General features: G+C 40.1%; 1 non-coding gene across 1 annotated transcript in view; it reads right to left on the reverse strand.

Moving 5' to 3' along the window:
• Nucleotides 1–12,089: 12,089 nt before the first annotated feature.
• LOC114488428 overlaps nt 12,090–12,758 on the reverse strand; it is a 58,794-nt gene continuing 58,125 nt past the window's right edge. Inside the window, exon 3 of the transcript XR_004901361.1 lies at nt 12,090–12,555. This is a non-coding gene — a transcript (gamma-aminobutyric acid type A receptor subunit rho3). The remainder of the gene's footprint in view (nt 12,556–12,758) is intronic.

Genomic DNA, 12,758 nt, shown 5'->3' on the forward strand with positions numbered 1-12,758 from the left:
CAAAAAAATAAATAAATAAAATTTTAAAAAATAATAATAATAATATTAAACAATTTCATTACCAAGGGTAATAAAAAATACCCTACAGAGTGTATTCTAAAGTCAAAATATATCCATTGCTTTTTAAGCTACTCATTGTCTTGTATTACTCATGTCATACCCCCACTTTGGAATTGTGTGCAATTAAGAGTTTTAATTTTGGCTGTAGAGTAGAAACAACATCATCTCTGATATTATAGCTTCATATAACTATTGTGGATTAATAAGGATAAGGAAAGCTGTGAATGTAATTTGTAAAGAAAGACACTGTTAATATGTATGGTTTTAAGTTTTGAAATAAATTTAGATAGCAGGGATCTTTTTTACATGTAAATTTCTGATTTTTTTTTTGTAAGGGGTTACCAAGCAAGAGAAATGATGCTCTGTCCCGTGGTTTTTCAGGGAAAGGGAAACCAGTGGTGGAATTGTGGTTAAAGCCATAGGCCAGAAAAAAACTCCCTTTATCAACAGGAAAGGTGTCACTGCCTTGGAAAGCTGTGGAGTCCTCATTTTGGGTAGTGTAATAAAGAGTCTGGCTCCATTTTTTACTTTAAACTGCTGACAGTTCTCTAGCTCATTTCCCCTTCTGCCCTACACCTGGGAAAGCTAATACGAAAGTCAAGTGCTCCCTCTTTTGGCACCCAAGATTCAACAGTGCTAGCCCTGCCCGACACAGGGGAACCCTCAGCCCAGCTCCACCCTCTAACACCACAGCACCCCAAGCCAGTTGCCCTTCCCTGTTCTCTCAAGCTGTTTTCAGAGCTGTCAGGAGCCTAAACTGCTGCATCTAGAAAATCTCATTATGTGAGTAATAAATCTCTTTATTCCCTTTTGGTGCGAGTGTGGAATCATAAGTTTTGACATGTGAACAAAAATTTGGGTGAAAAGGTCCATCACCTCAATCAGGTTGCCACAGTTTAGAAAGGGTGGTTTATGAAAGAGAGCGGAGTTGGGGAGTTGGTGGCTAGGAACATGGCAGAGAGGGGCAATAAATAGGGAGCCAACCCCACAAGGCTTAGGAAGGTTTTTATTCCTGGAAACTGTCACCTCGAGAGACCCGTTAGTGGCAAGGCTTCGTGCTGCATGGAAAGAATCAAGATGATGATGGAAATGGTGATGATGCTGATTGCTACTAGCTAATACTTCTTGAGTGCTTATCATGTGGCACACAGTATTCTAAGTTATTTATGGCAGGCAGTATTCTAAATTATGTAAATATATTAGATCATATATCCTCACAACCCTACAAGGTAGAGAAGATTATGAAACCAATTTAAACATGAGAAGATTAAGGCATACAGAGATCACACAACTAGTCCAAGGTCATATTTCTAATAAGTGGTAGATCTGGGCTTTGAACTCACACAGTCTTTCTCTGGAACTTGTACACCTCGCCACTACATTATGCTGTAATAAAGAACACTTGTTCAATGCATGCCTTAGGGACAGGATTCATTCCTTTTTCCTTTGTTGTTTCTTCTTTTCCTATACAGTGAGTGGTTTTGAAGGACACTAAAAGAAAAGAGGGGCAGAAGCCCTCTCCTGCTCATTCACATTGCCAGGCAGTGGTGAAGGCAGTGCTGAGGGAAAAAAGGGAGAGCCTGGTGGTTCAGCTATCAAGTGACAACTAACGTCCATAACTACATGGGTTGAATTGCATGGGTCCCTTTACACACAGGTTTTTTCACCTTGTAAACAGATGGCGCAAACTTATGGTATTGATAAATACAGTGCAGTACTGTAAATGTATTTTCTCTTCCTTATGATTTTCTTAATAACACTTTCTTTTCTCTAGTTTATTATAAGAATACAGTATAAAATACATATAACTTACAAAATATGTATTAAGCAATTGTTTATGTTATTGCTAAAGCTTCTGGTCCACAGTAGGCTATTAGTAGTTAAGTTTCAGAAGGAGTCTTATGCTATACAGATTTCGACTGCAGGGGTCAGCGCCTCTAACCCCTGTGTTGTTTAAGGTCAATTGTATAACTATACTTGTGGTTCCTGTAACCTAACTCAGAAGTATAGTTGTTGTTTCTTCTTTTCCTATACAGGTAATTTGGGAGTGGTGATTGTGATGGTTGTTGTAATGACCGGAGTGAATATGAAATATTTCTTTAAAAATTTTAAGATTTTATTTATTTATTTTTAGAGAGAGGGGAAAGGAGGGAGACAGAGAGAAAGAGAAACATTGTGCAAGAGAGAAAAATAGATCAGTTGCCTCTCACATGATCCCTACTGGGAACCCAGTCTGAAACCCAGGCATACGCCCTGACTGGGAACCTAACTAGCAGCCTTCTGGTTTGCAGACCAGCACACAATCCACTGAGCCACACCAGCCAAACAATTATTTTTGATAAGCCAATATGTTTAAGCAGAATACTAATCTAAGGAAAACATTTGAGTTTCCCTCTCAGGAGACCCTGTTTAATAATTCATAGATAATGTAAGGCAGAACTACCACATACTTATGAAATAGATTTCTAAATGCCGATCTTTTTGAAACCTAAAAAGTAGCCCTGGCTGGTTTGGCTCAGTGAATTGAGCACTGGCCTGTGAACCAAAAAATTAATGGTTTGATTCTTAGTTAGGGCACATGCATGGGGTGCAAGCCAGGTCCCGGTGAGAGAGACAAGTAATGGATGTATCTCTTGAACACTGAGGTTTCTCTCCCTCACTTTCTCCCTCCCTTTCTGTCTCTCTAAAAATAAATAAAATCTTTTTTTAAAAAAACCTAAGAAGTGAGCCCTGGCTGACGTAGCTCAGTGGATTGAGCGCGGGCTGAGAACCAAAGCATCACAGGTTTGACTCCCAGTCAGGTCACATGCCTGGGTTGCAGGCCACGGCCCCCAGCATCCGTACATTGATGTTTCTCTCTCTCTCTCTTTCTCCCTCCCTTCCTTCTCTAAAAATAAATAAAATCTTTTTAAAAATCTTAAAAAAAAAACACCTAAGAAGTGGATAAATGAGCCTAGATATGATTATTAGCTTGATATTTGAATAAAATTTCCAAAATGCTTTACTTTAATAGACCATTTAAATCTTTCTCATTAAAGATGTGCTAATTGTAACAAATTTAAGAATACAAATTAAAAGTCTTGAAATAAAAATGAAAAATTCCCAACATATACCTACTTCTCAGAGGTACCTACTGTTAATTTTTATATACATTAAAATATATATGTATAAACCCTTTAAAAACAATGAATATTCTACTATAACTTGAATTTTCAATTTCTTAATTTATTATATATAACTATCACTGCTATACAAACCATGTATAGTATATTTGAATCTCTTCATTTATTCTTTTTTTTAATTACCAAAATTCAGTTTCTTAAAAATATAACTACACTGGAAAATTAAGAATTTAGTGCATTTAAAAACACTTAAAACTTAATTCTGTGAAGTATTTTTTCAGTGAAAATATATTGTCTTGCTTTAGAAAGACTCTGAAACATGACCAAAACAAGATAAAAATCAACTAGTGTTGGACCTGCTTGGGGAGGCTCAAGAAGTCTGACGAGCACAAAATAAGAGAGTGGAGCCAATGGAATGGCTTATTGGGAACATCAGCATTTTTAAGAGGGTAGTTGGATATATACTAATGGGTACTTGTACTTCAAAATTTGAAAAAATGTCATTGCTATTATTATTATATGTTTACATTATGTGCAGGAAACAATACTATTGGATTTCTATGCTTCATACATATCACATTTTAATAGCATCAAACATTGGAAAGTCCTATATATAATTTTTTAATATATTTTATTGCTTATGCTATTACAGTTGTCCCAATTTTCCCTATTTCCCCCTCTCCACCCAATACCTCCATTCTCTCCAGCAATACCCCCCTTAGTTCATGTCCATGGGTCATGCATATAAGTTCTTTGACTTCTCCATTTCCCATACTATTCTTAACCCCTCTGTCTAATTTGTACCTACCAATTATGCTTCTTAATCCCTATACCCTTTCCTCAATTCTCCCACTTCCCCCTCCCAACTGATAACCCTCCAAATGATCTCCATATCTATGATTCTGTTTCTGTTCTGCTTGTTTGCTTAGTTTGTTATTTAGGTTCAATAGTTGATTGCTGTGAATTTGTTGTCATTTTAATGTTCATAGTTTTGATCTTCTTTTTCTTATATAATTCTCTTTAATATTTCATATAATAATGGCTTGGTGATGATGAACTCCTTTATCTTGCCTGGGAAGTACTTTATCTACCCTTTAATTCTAAATGATAGCTTTTCTCAGTAGAGTAATTTAGGTTGTAGGTCCCTGTTTTTCATCACTTTGAATATCTCTTGCCAGTCCCTTCTAGTCTGCAAAGTTTCTTTTGAGAAATCAGCTGAGAGTCTTATGGGAACTCCTCTATAGGTAACTCTGCTTTCCTCTTGGTGCTTTAAGATTCTCTCTTTATTTTAACCTCTGACATTTTAATTATGATGTGTCTTGGTGTGGATCTCTTTGGATCCAACTTGTTTGGGATTCTCTGTGCTTCCTGGACTTGTATGTCTATTTCCTTCACCAAATTAGGAAAGTTTTCTTTCATTATTTTTACAAATAAGTTTTCAATTTCTTGCTCTTTCTCTTCTTTTGGTACCCCTCTGATGCAAATGTTGGATCTCTTGAAGTCCCAGAGACTCCTTGGCTATCCTTGTTTATTTGAATTATTTTTCTTCTTCCTGTTCTGATCGAATGCTTTTTTTTCCCCTTATGTTCCAAATCATTGATTTGATTCTTGGCTTCATCCCCTCCACTGTTTGTTCCCTGTACATTTTTTTCACTTCACTTAATGTAACCTTCATTTCTGCCTGGATCTTTTTTATCCTCTTAAATTACCCAATGAGTTCCTGGAGCATCCTAATAACCAATGTTTTGAATTCTAAATCTGATAGATTGCTTATCTACATTTTGTTTAGTTCTTTTTCTTGAATTTTGTTCTGTTCTTTCATTTGAGTCACATTTCTTTGTCTCCTCATTTTAGTAGCCTCCCTGTGTTGTTTCTGTGTGTTAGGTAGAGCTGCTTTGACTGTCTTAGTAGCATGTCCTGTTGTAGAAAAGCACACCTGTAAGTTGTACTGGGCAGAGCCTTAGGTAATCGCCAAAGCAGGACAACTCATGTCACTGCTCTGTGTTTTTGCATTGGGGAGGGCTCGGAGAAGGGCCAATGCTGCTGCCTGCCCTCTGGAGCTTCAGGAGGATGCCATCTCCAGGCACTCACCCTAATGCCAGTCACTTCAATCTCTCCCCATATGTCACTGGTGCCCTTCCAGCTATTGCCTTGGTGCTGAATCCCAGGGAGAGTGGGTCTGTATAAGTCCTAAGTCCATTGCAGGCCCTTTAAAAGGAGTCTCCTGTGAATCCCATAGTTTCTTCTGCACCCCAACCTCTGCTGGTTTTTACATCCAGAAGCTATATGAACTTAATTTCCTGACACTGGAAACCTGGGCTAGGTGGTCTGGTCTGGGGTGGGGATCCCTTGCTCCCAAGGCATCCTTCCCAATTTTTATCCACCATGTGTGGATATGGACCACATATTCCATGTCCCTCACCTCTCTGCACCTTTGCAGCTCTCTGTGTCTCTCTGCAGGTTGCCTTCTCTGCATCTCAGCCCTTCCTACACATCTGGATGAATGTGACTTTTTTTAAATCCTTGGTTGTCAGACTTCCATACAGCTCAATTTTCTGACATTTCTGGGTGATATTTCTTTTGTAGTCTAGTTGTAATTTTTGCTGTAGTTGTGCGAGGAGGCAAGCCATGTTTACCTATACCTCCATCTTGACCAGAAGTCCTATTTATAATTTATGTGCCAAAGTTATTTCACCATAATGGAAAAAGCTATAAATTATACTTTAAAACATATCATTGTTCATCACATGCATTTTTTTAAATATTGATATAATTCAAGACTAAGAGCTTTAAAAACACTGATTAAAACATGTATATTGGGAGTTCTGGCCAAGATGGAGGCATAGGTAGAAACCCTTTGCTTCCTCACACAACCAAAAGGAGGATAATGATGAATCTAAAATCAATAAACAACCAGAAGCACCAGAAAATCAAACTGCATGGAAATCCGACAACCAAGGAATTAAAGAAAAAAATCAACTAGAACAACCAGACCAGTAAAGCGGTAGACCCATGTGGGCCAGGCCATCCTAGAAAAACCAAGGCGAGGTGGTGGACCAGGTAGGCAAGGCTGATGGAAGGCAAAACTTAGACTCAGAGCTGACTGTGGACTATGGTGGGGGTTGCTGCAGTGGGAGAAACTCCCAGTACCACATGACAGTCCATTGGAAAGTGCACTAGAGAGAAGCAGGCAAGCTGCATTGTTCCCTCTCTGGTCCCTCCCCCACAAGCAGCACCTCAGCGCAGAAAGGAGGGTGGCCCATCTCAGGTGAATACCTAAGGTCCTGACCCCTTACAACTTATCAGGTATGCCAAGGCACAGAAATATGGCCCAAATGAAAGAACAGAGCAAAACTTCAGAAAGAGAACTAAATGATGAGGAGATAGCCAACCTATCTGATGGGGAATTTAAAGCCTTGGTAATCAAAATGCTCACAGATCTGGTTGAACTTGGTTGAAAAATGAAAAAACAAATGAATGATATCCAAAATAAAATAAATCAAAATATTCAGGGAACCAACAGTGACAGGATGAAACCAGGACTCAAAGCAATGATTTGGAACAAAAGGGAAAAATAAACATCCAACTGGAACAGAATGAAGAAACAAGAATTCAAAAAAAATGAGGAGAGGCTGAGGAACCTCTGGAACAACTTTAAACATTCCAACATCCAAATCATAGGGGTGTCAGAAGGAGAAGAGCAGGAAATTGAAAACTTATTTGAAAAAATAATGAAGCAGAACTTCCCCAATCTGGTGAAAGAAATAGACTTCCAGAAAGTCCAGGAAGCTCAGAGTCCCAAAGAAATTGGACCCAAGGAAGAACACACCAAGACACATCATAATTACATTAGCCAAGGTAAAAATGAAGGAGACAATTCTAGAAGCAGTAAGAGATAAGGAGATAGTAACCTACAAAGGAGTTCCCATCAGACTGTCAGCTGATTTCTCAAAAGAGACCTTGCAGGCAAGAAGGGGCTGGAAAGAAGTATTCCAAGTCATGAAAGACAAGGGCCTACATCCAAGATTGCTCTATCCAGCAAAGCTTTCTTTAGAATGGAAGGGCAGATAAAGTGCTCCTCAGATAAGGTCAAGTTAAAGGAGTTCATCTTCACCAAGCCCTTATTTTATGAAATGTTAAAGGGACTTATCGAAGAAAAGAAGATAAAAAAACATGTATAGTAAAATGACAGCAAACTCACAATTATTAACAACCACACCTGAAACAAAAACAAAAACCAACTAAGCAAGCAACTAGAACAGGAACAGAACCACAGAAATGGAGATCACATGGAGGGTTAGCAACAAGGAAGTAGGAGGGGGAGAGAGGGGGAAAAGGTACAGAGAATAAGTAGTATAGATGGTAGGTAGAAATAGACGGGGAGGGCAAGGATAGTATGGGAAATGTGGAAGCTAAAGAACTATGACACATGGACATGAACTAAAGGGGGGAACGTGGGTGGGAGAGGGTGTGCAGGGTGGAGGGGAGTGAAGGGGGGAAATCAGACAACTGTAATAGCATAATCAATAAAATATATTTTTAAAAAAACTACGTTACTTATAAAATCAGGAAAGCAATCAGTATTATTATAATTAATAAAATTATCTGCACAGCATGGAATTGTCTATGTAGCATAGAAAGAACACCAAGCAATGTAAACAAATAATGGAGTGAAATAGAACAGTTTCTTCAGGATCAAAATGACTAAATAGGTGTTGGTCCTAGAAAGTCCTTTAACTTCTCTGTGATGTACATTTTGGTTTCTCTCTTAATAACACAAACTTTTAGATAACAACTTGATAACTTCTCTTCAAGGGCCAAGGTTAGAGTAGAGCACCTTCAGGGAAACATCACCACCATCACAGCAGAGTGGGTACAAGGACTCTAGCCAGGGCAGCTCTGAATCCCAGGGGCAGCCGTTGGCACACGCTCTGACCTCAGCATGAATTCAGAATCAAAAATGGTATCTTACATGGGTTATGTCTGAAATCACCCAGACTGCTAATAACCAGAGAAGAGGAGTCTACTTCCAACCTTAGTTAGAAGGGATCAAATATAATATTTAAAAGCACCTTGGATAAATGCTGCCAAAAATATGTCTGTCATAGTAAAGACTATAAAATATAGGCCCAATTTTGAACAGAACTTTTATTTTCTATTTGGGGCAATGGTGCACTTGATTGATTCACTTACTCAGCTGGTATTTACTGAGCACCAAGTGTGAGAGAGACACATGCCAGGTGCCAGGAGGAAATGGTGAGCAAGGCAGGCATATTCCCTGTCTTCTTCCTAGTTAAGCACTTACACAGTAACATGGTTAAATAAACATGTATTTCAGGTAGTGGTAATACAGGTGAGGAAGGAGGCCTATTTTAGATAGGATGGTTAGGAAAACACTCTTAGAAAAAATGGTATTTGAACAAAAGCCTGAATGAAATAAGGGAGCTGGTCATGAGAAGACTGGGGAAAAGCACTCCAGGCAGAGGGAGGAAAAGGCCAGAGCAGAAGCCCTGCAGATGGATGAGTCAGGTGTGTCTGAGGACAAGCACGGAGGCAAGGACAGGGAGAGCAGGTTGTGGTGGAGGGCCAAGGGTAGTGGGCAAGGTCAGAGATAGCTCATGTAGGGCCTTGTTGGTCTTGCTGAGAAGACTGAATGTTGATGTGTATGATGGAAAGACACAGGGTGGTTTTGAGTAGGAAATGATTGTCATCTTTATGTTTTCAAGATATCACTCTGTCTGCAACATTGAAAGTAGTTTTCAGGGGCCAAGACAGAAGCAAGGCCCCCAGTTAGAAGCAGCTGCATGAGGAAAGAAATGAGGTACTCGAAAGGTGGAGGTGGCCAACTGTAAAAGAAGGATTATATTGTTGGCCAAATGGGCCCCTTGTTTGGATTCTGGCCTCTTTACATGTTGCTTTGCAAACAGTAGATGCACAGTAAGTGCTTATGAAGTGTCCACATTAAATACTTTAACTATGGTGCTATAGAAGGCAACCCACTGGATTCCCTGAACTCCTCAATGAAAAACAAAGAAAGAGAAACATGCTCATCAGTATTTAAGGACCTGTTTCCATGTTTCCAGTATAGCATGAGATCCTCTTCACTGTAGGCATCTAAAACAAGAATAGAATATCCTTAGAATAAGTTCTTGTAAGCTCCATGAGGTCACCAACTGTGTTTTATATAGCTCTGGATCCTCAGTGCCCTGTCAAATGGCATGTGTAATTAGGAGCCGAAAAATGTTTGCCAACATCCACACCTACCAAAAGAAAAAAAATCTCCAAAAATTAGTCTGATGACTGACATAGTGTGGAGTCTTTTCCTGTGTCCAGGAAATGACTTAAGTCCCCAAATACCTGCTCCCATGTCTGTGGGCTTTGAGTGATGTCACAGCAGTGCCTGGTGGTCACTGACTTGACCTGACTCCTGATTTCTAGGCCCCTTTAGTTTTATAGATCTCATGGATAAAATTCCAAATGAGCTGAGCTCCTAAACAATTTTCTCCTCTAATCAAATGGTGTTATAGAAAGTTTCTAATGGATTTGAGGATGAGCATCTATGTTGGAAACATTCATTGAGATTCCAGCATTTTAGCCTCACCATGAAACACCATGGCTTCCAGTCAAGATGGTGACGTAGGCAAACATGGTTTGCTTCTTTTCACAACCACATCAAAATTACAACTAAGCTATAGAACAACCATCATGCAGGAATGTCAGAAATAGAGTTGAATGGAAGTTGGACAATTTTGGAATTAAAGAAACCACATCCATTCAGACTGGTAGAGGGGGCGCAGACACAGAGCAGACTGGCCTGACACACACGTGGATAAAATTCAGGAGGAATATCTTGGGAGCAAGGAGTCCCAGACCCACACCAGGCCCCCAGCCCAGGATTCCAGTACCAGGAAGATAAGACCCCACAACTTCTGGCTGCAAAAACCATCAGGGATTGAGTCAGTGGAGGATGCTACTGTAGCCCTAACCAGTTCCTCTTGGAGAACCCACACACAGACTCACCTACTCAGACTTGCTCCCTCTGAGCTCTAGCACCTGGGTGGCAGCTTGAAGGGCACCAGCAGTATACAGGGAAAGACTGAAGTGTCTGGCATCAAGGCAAGCAGAGGCCACTGTCCCTTCGCTGATCCCTCCCCCGACAGAGCTGGTAGGCTAGTGCCATATCTGAGACTCTATCAACCTGGCTAACACTGTATGACCCACCTTGGAGATCCACAGAGGCTCTACCCCACCCAACTTACTGGCCCACCCAAGCTGGTTTTCCTTAAGAATGGCTGGATTTAGCTCCTAAATAAAACAAGCCAAACTTGTTTTGAAAAAACAAGCAACAGCTGGCTTTTTTAGTGAGCTCTAGTGGCAACCAGATTAGAGTCACAGCTTGGCTTCACCTGGGAATCTCCAAGTCCAACACAAGCAGTGGCCATCTCAGATTGCTTCACAGCTCAGGCAGGAAGCTCTGAGTAAAACACAGGTGGGGGCTGACCTTGACCTGTACCACACAGGAAACCCCAGGGTCAGTACACCCAGAGGACAGCTACAGACCATGTCAGAGCACCACCATCCTGAGCCTACACAGCTGATCCTCCATGGAGGTTGGTGGTCAGTGGTCACAGCCAATCCTTGCAGCTGACTGGCCTGGGTAAATCTCTCCCATTGATCTGCCAATAGCAATCAAGTTTCAACTACAAGAGGAGGGTGTGCTCAGCCTACAGAAAGGATGCACCTTGAGTATTCAGCTTGAATGATAGGGAAAGCTGTGCCACTGGACCCAATTGGACACTTACTACAATTAGGTCACACTACCAAGACACAGATTCAAAGCAGCTCTACCTAATACATAGAAACAAACACAGGGAGACTTCCAAAAGGAGACAAGGAAATATGACCCAAATAAAAGAACAGATCAGAACTCCAGAAAAAGAGCTAAAGGAAATGGAGATAAGCAACCTATTAGATGAAGAGTTCAAAACACTGGTTATAAGGATGCTCAAGGAACTTAGTGAGGACCTCAGCAGCATAAAAATGACCCAGTGAGAAATGAAGGATATGCTAATTGAAATAAAGAACAACTTACAGGGAAACAACAGTAATGTGGATGAAGCTGAGAATCAAATCAATGATTTGGAACATAAAGAAGCAAAAAACAACCAATCGGAACAATAAGAAGAAAAAAGAATACAAATAAAAATGAGGATAGAGTAAGTACCCTCTGGAACAACTTCAAAAGGTCCAACATTTGCCTCATAGGAGTGCCAGAAGAAGAAGAGAAAGAACAAGAAATTGGAAAGGTATTTGAAAAAATAATGAAAGAAAACTTCCCTAATTTGGTGAAAGAAATAGACATGCAAGTCCAGGAAATGCAGAGATTCCCAATTATGATGGATGCAAAGAGGCCCACTCTAAGACACATCAATAGTAAAAGGCCAAATGTTAAAGATAAATAGAGACTCTTAAAAGCAGAAAGAGAAGTTTGTTACCAGATGGTTGTTGGATGGGAGCAGGGAGGGGGAGAATGGGTGAAGAGGTGAGGGGATTATAAGTACAAATAGGTAGTTACAGAACAGCCAGGGGGATGTAAAGTACAGTACAGGAAATGGAGTAGCCAAAGAAATTATATGCATGACCCATGGACATGAACAAGGGTGAGGGGATTGCCTGATAGAGTAGCAGGCGCTGGGTGGAGGGGGGCAAAGGGAGAAAAATCAGGATTGTAATAACTGTAATATCATAATCAATAAAATATAATTTAATAAAAGGAAAGAAGAAAAACTGTGTTCAGCTTTTAAGATATCATATCAAAAATTGCTGATGGGTCACGGTGATTGACAAGGAGCTGGCTCAGCTGCCCTTGACAGAGTTTTGACTAGGGGCCTATGTCTAAAGCTGGGTTTTGTGGGGAACCCAAGTGCACTTAATGAAAGATTGTAACTCATGGGAACATTAATTCCAGAGTTTTCCAAACTTGCAAAGTCTGTGCCAGTCTCTGTTAACGAGAATACACCTTCATAGGGAGCTGTTTCTTTATAACCATTGTGGAAAACAAAAAGTGTATAATTATCAAAGCATAATTTTTCCCCTAAATCTTCTCATTTGAGAGAATTTGCCATCATCCTTGTAAAAGAAATAAAAAGCAACTACATATTCTGGATAAATAGTTTAACTTCTATCAGATTTTTAAATCCCTGCAAGCACGGATTCAGGTGCGGATTTCATGTGCAGGTTTGTGACGGTAGGCTCTGACCACATGCGCCCTCCACCGGACGTGAGACGTACAGCTTTCCAGCATAGGGGACAGTTCTGAGTGTCAAGGGGAAACCTGCTGACATCCAGAAAGCACATGGCATAAACAGTTATCCTATAACAGGAATAAGAAGAAGAAAACTTCAGATCATTTAGCCATGTGGCCAAATAAGCATGTGATAGCTCTCTTACTGCTTGCTTGTTTTGTGTACATTTCAAGAATAATGCAAAGCAGGTGTTACCATGTTCCATCCAAATAACTAAGGAAGCAAATCCAGGAAGGTGGATGATTTGCTTTACACACAGTTAATGGATGAA

This window comes from Phyllostomus discolor, chromosome 2, assembly GCF_004126475.2.
Source record: "Phyllostomus discolor isolate MPI-MPIP mPhyDis1 chromosome 2, mPhyDis1.pri.v3, whole genome shotgun sequence".
In the NCBI taxonomy this organism is placed as follows: domain Eukaryota; kingdom Metazoa; phylum Chordata; class Mammalia; order Chiroptera; family Phyllostomidae; genus Phyllostomus; species Phyllostomus discolor.